The sequence below is a fragment of the Erinaceus europaeus genome, chromosome 11 (genome assembly GCF_950295315.1).
Source record: "Erinaceus europaeus chromosome 11, mEriEur2.1, whole genome shotgun sequence".
Taxonomy (NCBI): Eukaryota; Metazoa; Chordata; class Mammalia; order Eulipotyphla; family Erinaceidae; genus Erinaceus; species Erinaceus europaeus.
In genome coordinates, this window is record NC_080172.1 from 65,298,095 (window position 1) to 65,305,204 (window position 7,110).

Consider the following 7,110-nt stretch of genomic DNA (forward strand, 5'->3'; position numbering starts at 1 on the left):
TAGTGAATGAATTTACTCTCCCAATTATACATCTGACAGATCTGAAATGTTCAGTCTGTAGTAAGAGAATTTTCTACTAGTACTAACTTAGAATCTTATAAGCAGCATTTGGGACTTGTCCAAAAACAAACAAACAAACAACAACAACAAAATTGTACTTGTGTCTCTATAGTTATTCATTAACTTGAATTAGTTTTATACTGAGTACAATTATTCTTTACAACCAAAATAATTGGTTATAGTATGGCATAAATATATATAAACATATATATATATATATATATATATATATATATATACCTATATATGTCTGTGTTCAAATTAAGACATTCTAGGTTTTAATTACTATAATGTTTTTTAATCAATTATAATATAAGTGTAGTATATTGCTGTTCTTATGAAACCTGGTCTAACAATATATTCTAAAATCAAATGCAGAATTATATGTTTCATTTCAAATTTGGTTAACTATGAACCACTTTATATCAATGTGACCAAAGTAGGCCAGAGATAGGAAACTATTTCTTATCTGGGGAAACTGGATATGCAAAGAATTTTTTTTTCCAGATTTATCTAACCTAAATTTATATAGCCTAAATAAATAAGTCATTAGTAGTTTAAAAAGTCATTAACTTGTCTACTGATTAAAGATAATTTCATAAAACATATTTAATCCTCCATGTGTTGATTTGTACCTTTGAAAACTATTAAAAGGGTTATTTTTAGACCACTTATAATAGTACTTATTTGTTGTTTCAACTCCATTTAGTCATCACATATAATTTCCTTCTTTTTTTTTTTTTTAAATTGTTGTAGTTACTGATGCCATCGTTGTTGGATAGGATAGAGAGAAACAGAAGAGGGGAAGACAGAGAGGGAGAGAGAAAGACAGACACCTGCAGACCTGCTTCACCGCCTGTGAAACGACTCCCCTGCAGGTGGGGATCCGGGGGCTCCAACCGGGATCCTTATGTGGGTCCTTGCACTTTGCGCCAAGTGTGCTTAACCTGCTGTGCTACTGCCCGACTCCCTCTTTTTTTTTAAACTGATGAACATATGTGTACCTTCTTCCTCTAAAGGGCAGACTGAAGTTCCTTCTTCCTCCCTCTCTTCTTTCTTGAGGCATCAAGAGAATGAAAAATACCACAGCACTGGTTTCCTTCAATATGGTGGAGGCATGGCACAAACTTGGGTAGTACACATGGCAAAGCAATGCACTATCAAAGTAAGCTATTTCGTCATCCCAAGTCTATTTTCTTTTCTTTTCTTTTTTTTTTTTCCTTTGGCCTTCAGGGTTATTGCTGGGGCTAGGTGCCTGCACTACTAACCCACTGCTCCTGGAGGCTATTTTTCCCCTTTTGTTGACCTTGTTGTTTACTGTTGTTATTCTTATTGTTGTTGTTATTGCTATTGTTGTTGGATAGGACACATAGAAATGGAGAGAGATGGGGAAGACAGAGAGGGGAAAATAAAGATAGACACCTGCAGACCTACTTCACCGCCTGTGAAGCAACCCCCCTTGCAGGTGGGGTACCAGGGAATTGAACTGGGATCCTTATGCCAGTCCTTGTGCTTCCCACGGTGTGTGCTTATCCTGCTGTGCTAACCCCGGCTCCATCCCCACCCCCAACTATTTTCAGAGGACATGAGAGCACAACATAGCTCTCTACTGAAAAGCTTTGATCAGAACATCATGATAAACTAAGCTTACAGGTTGGGTTTTCATCTGTATCATTTAGCTTTGAGCAAACTACCTTCTTGAACATTCATCTCAAAACTGTGCAATGGGGAATGGAGAGCCAGTACACATCCATAACCACAACTGCAAATTTAAGATGTTAATAGGTCAATATTGTCTCTGAAAAACTGAAAAGCACATAAAAACTACCACTTGTACTCCCCAAGAAAGAAAAATAAACATTTGTCTCAGTAACATCAGAATGCTTGGTTTTGTTTAATACTAGTTGTTTCCATAATATATGAACAAGGAATTAAGACATGTAATAGTATGGCATCAGAATGAGCAAGAAATACTTCAAAATATGCCATAACTCATTTTAAATTAATTCAATTTGAAAAGGACAACTAGGAAGAACTAAGTTTACATTAGCAACATTAAATTCACAACAATAAGGCACAAATGCTTTATGTCAGTTATTTTGTCTACAGTCTGAATGGCTAAATATTTGAAACAAGGCAATTTTAGAATAGGACACTTGGAGGTTATCTGAGGTTCAATGATTATTTGCTGGGCTCCTAGCACATGAAAGAGACAGTGCTAGGTGCCTGCAGTAACTTAATTAGTCCAATGCATTCATTTCAGACATCAAAGTTTCAAGCACATGGCAAATCAAGCTATCTTAGATTTCAGAACCAGAAAGCCTGAGCAACACTTCAAGTAGTATAGTTTCTATCAAAACAGACTGGTATAATACTCCCTTATGAACAGTAAGATTTCCAAGATGCAGTGCTGACCCTGTTTAATAGAAACAATAGCCTCTGTGTTTTGAATGACCATAAAGAATTACAACAATTCAAAATTTCAACTGTGAGCATTGTCAACTAAATACTAGTTACATAATTTATTGCAAAGAACAAAATACGAGACTATTATAATATTAAGATTGCAAGATATACAACACAAAAAAAGCAGAAACCAAGAAAAAAAGAGTCCTCCTGTGAGAGAAAAGAAAATTATTTATATGAAATATTAGAAGTTTGATTGGAATATAAAATATTATCAAATACATGGGAAGTTCATGGGTAAAGATTTGGAGTGGTTAAACAATTAGATTACAGAACATTAAACTCCTTAAGGGCAGAAATCCTCTCTAATTCGCCTCTGTATCCCTAACAAGCAGCACCTTGTGTTAAATGTTAGAAGTGAGTTAATACAAATTCTGTGTGAGCTACTGAAAAGTCCAAAACTCAAGTGTTGATAACTCAAATTATGTTTAAGTATTAAATATACTTCTCAGTGACATCACCATGTTATTTAAGATGAACTGTGGATGTGACTTTAAGTGATACTTTTAACCTACTCATTGAAGGAATTCACAGACACATCAAGAAGGCAAGTATAGTCCTTCTTCTGAAAGTCAACCTCAAGGAAATAATCTAAAAGAAGGAAAATGAATACAAAAGTGTTTATTTCACTGTTATTTTAATGAGGGGTGGCTAACTATATGTTCAACTACAGGTAAATAGACTAAATCTGTGATTGTTGATGGAGTAATTTTTTTATTTTTTGATGCTGGGGGTCAAACTTCAGATGCATGTACTCTACCATTAAACTACATCTTCTGCTCTGATAAAAGACTTAAATTAAGATTAATTTCCTAATTGGTCTTTCTGCTTCTGTTCTTGCCTGTTCCTCCACTTCTCCTAGGTAGACTAGTTCCCACACAGGAGCCGGAATAATTCTCATAAACAGTTCCCTCTTCTACTCAAAAACCTCCAATAGCTTCCCATCTCATACCCATGGCCTACTAAGCCTTATAATGGCACTTGCTATTTCTCTAACCTCAAGCTCTCTCTTTTCCTCTTGCTTACTGGTCTTGTAGGTACTCTCAAAAAAGCCGAATACATTTGTTGAAGTTGTAACCTTACTTCCCCCAAGAGCACACATCCTACCTACACTTCCTTCATGTCTCTGCTCCAGTTTCAAGTCTTCCCAGACTATCCTACCACCAGTTATATTCCTACTTTATTCTTCTACATTTTCATTTGGTTATAGCCCACCTCTCCTGACTAGAATATCAGTTCCATGACAGCAAGATCAGTTTTACTTATATAACAGGCATACAGAAAGTATTAAATTAATATAATAATAATTTACTTTTATATATATATAAAAGTATATAATATATAAAAGATCACGCATGTAAACAAGTATTAAAACGAGTACCTTGATTTGTGAATACATTCAACTGCTGATCATATTGCCAAGGAGTTTGTACAATAAAAGCCATTAAGTCAGCTGTATGACTTTATGTTGCCAACGGTAAGTATAGCACCCCTTACTTCCCTATAACCCCTCGTATATTAGCTTAAAACTGTCTGCTAGTATTTATTAATAACTTTCCCTTCATAAAATTGCAATAGCAATCACCCTTAAACCTAGTTCTCAAAGACTCAAGAATTAGACTGTAAGTACAGACACTATCATTCCTGAAGTGACACAGAAAATAAAAAAAGGTTTTGCAGTTTTAATGTGGAACTGAGTAATAGTTATTACAATGACTGGTTTCAGAGGGCCCCTGAAACTGAATGCAAAGTTGTGTGCATAAATGCCTCTTGCATATCCTCTGGGGAGAGAGTCTATATATTTCACCATATTCTCAAAGGTGCTGGTGGCCCAGAAAAGGTTAAGCATTACCATTTTAAATATTAGAAGTGATATGCAACATTCTAATATGTTACAGAAAGCTGGAAAATATATAACACCTGGACGCGTGTCTTTGTAAATTGTTCAATTCATTCAACCAGTATGAAGCGCCTTCCATGTGCCAAGTGCTTTAAGGTCCTCAGTACCTTATGCCTAACCCTACAGTGGCAGTACACAATTCAAAAGAACCTGGAGACAAGCTTCACTGCAACAACCAGACTGAAGAGAGAATTTCAACCAAGTCAAATACAGCTTCAAAGCAGAAAGTGTGGGAAATCAGAACAGAAAAGGCGTTTGGATACTGACTTTGCGCTCAGTGTGTCAAAATACTGCAGCTATCAATGACATCAAAAGAGAAGAGGCAGCACATAGGCAGGCCCAACCCCACAAGCTGTGACAGGAAACCCGAAGAAAGTTTCCAAATCCTGTTTCCAGCAGCATCCTTCTGAGACTGGCCCTTCGGCGAGGCGAGACTTTCTGAAGCCGGGAGCCTGGCGTGAAAGCTCTATGATTTAAAAACCAACCAACCAACCAACCAACCAACCAACCAACCAACAAACAGAAAGAACACCCCACACCCAGGAAGCAGATAGGCCAGCCACCTGTAAAGCCCAGGCCCATTAGCCTCCTGCCCTGTTAACTCCCATTCATTTCTTACACCCTCCTCCCTTCACAGCAAGGACCAGCCCATTTCCCCTCCTAAAAATGGAATATATATATATATTTTTCCACTCTAGTTCTCCCCCCACCCCGAGTTCAAAAAGTTCCCTGAATTCTGGTTCTTAGCCCTGTGCTGACACCTCGGACACCTTTTAGGTAAAGGTGTCTTGCCAGCATCTTCTTTCTTTGGCAGCGAATTACACAACCGGACTGCAAACACCGGGCTGAACTTCTGAGCGGGCAGGCGACATTCCAGTACCTACCCGAGTCCCCGGAGGAGAATCTCACGGTGACCACTTGCCGAACACAACTGAGGACAGAGAACACAACCCGACAGGAGGAGAAGCGACGCGGAAAAGGGGCGAACGCATGGCCTGCCACGGAAGACACGGAGGGGGGGGTGAGGGCGGGAAAAGGGCCGGGAGGTGGCACGGGCCGTGGCGATGTCAGCCCCAGGCAGAGGGGCAGCACAGGGTGGCCGCACGCACTGACAGCAGCCTGCCGAGTGGGCCAGGCCTCGGGGCAGCGCGGGGAGGCCCTCGGGACCCCTCCTCGCGTGCGCCCCCGGAGGGCGAGCGAGCCCCCGGGACGCCCGACCCCAGTCTGGGCACAGGCAGCGCCGAGCGAGCCCGCGCGGGGACTAGGGGTCGAGGGCACCGCGCCCGGGCAGAGGGCGAGAGGCACGGGCCCGTGCCCTGACATCTCGGAGAGTTGGGAGAGTGGGGGACACAATGTCCTCTTTCTCTCCCACACCCGGCCCGGGCCCCTCCCGGCCGTCTCCGCAGGCCCAGCCGCCGCCGGCCGGCCCGGTCCGCGGGCGTGGTTGGCTCCAGCCCTGGCGGCAGCGGTAGGGCCTCCCCGAGCCCGGGCCCCTCCCGCCGGCCAGGCCCCCGGCCGCCGCCCCGGACACCGAGAGAGCGCGGACGAGGAAGGGGGAGCGCGGCGCTGCCCCGCGACAGGAGCCGCCTCAGCCCCGGCCCGGCCGACCCGCGCCCCCCGCTCCCTCTGGGGCCGGCTCGGGCTCCCCGCCCCTCACTCACCCCCCCGGTCCAGCGCCTCCTCCACCTCCTCCTCCTCCTCCTCCCTCCTCTCGGCCGTGGCTCCGGCTCTGTCTCTGCGCGGCGACGGCGGCAGCGGCCTCGGGAGCGGCGGCGGCGCCTCGGGAACGCGCACGCACGCAGCACGCAGGCCCCGCCCCCTCTCCCGCCCCGCCCTTCGGGGGGTCCAGGTCTGCCAAGTTTGGGCCCCGCCTTCCTGGAGCATTCCCGGGTTGGCTTAAAGGAGCCGTGCTGGAAACACTGGGGAGGACGAGGAACCGAGCTGCAGGGCTGAGGAATTGTGGCTCTGCTGACTGTTCTCTAGTGGTGTGGGGAGAGCGGTGAGCCGGCAATGAAATGAGCAGCAAGCCGGTGCCCTGACAAATTCATGATGGAATAGACTTTTCAGCGGAAATGTAGTCATTACTGCACCTAGTAGGCTCCAGGCATGGTTCTGGGCGCAGGGGATAAGCAAAGGGCCCTCCCAGAGCTTGCATACTTGTACGTGGGATGTGAAGGGATGGGTCCAGCTAACACCTGGACCTGGGGGAGGCAAGGATGGCGTTTGCTAGCCGAAAGAAAATCAGTCATAAATTCCAATGGAGGAATACGTTACAAGAACAAGCCGGAGTAGTAACTACTGTTTGACAGGTGTGAAGTGAGCAAAGCTAAGGAGCTTTCTGATTGTATGAGAGCAACAAAAAACCCTGGGGAGGTGAGCAGAGGAATGACCGACCGCTCCTTATTCGCATCTTTCAAAATTTCTCTTACCAAGTGCAAATGTCCTCAGGAAGGCTAGTAAAGAGGTTACATGGTAGCTCCAACTAGGACAGCAGCAGTAAAGGGGCAAGGGGAAGGCTAATTAGGGTGCTGGATCAGAATGGATTTGGGAATGAGTATATAAAGGAAAGCCCTTGCATTCTCTTTAAGATCCTCATTTCTCCTAGTCCTGGAACCTCTAAGACTATGCCCATACTTCTTGATATTTCTTCTCTCTGTTTGTGTACTGCTATACCACCTATGATG

General features: G+C 43.9%; 1 protein-coding gene across 1 annotated transcript in view; it reads right to left on the bottom strand.

Moving 5' to 3' along the window:
* RAP1A (RAP1A, member of RAS oncogene family) overlaps positions 1-6,210 on the bottom strand; it is an 88,143-nt gene extending 81,933 nt beyond the window's left edge. The window contains exon 1 of the mRNA XM_060201885.1: positions 6,088-6,210. The gene's annotated coding sequence lies outside the window, so the exon portion shown is untranslated. The remainder of the gene's footprint in view (positions 1-6,087) is intronic.
* Positions 6,211-7,110: the final 900 nt, after the last annotated feature.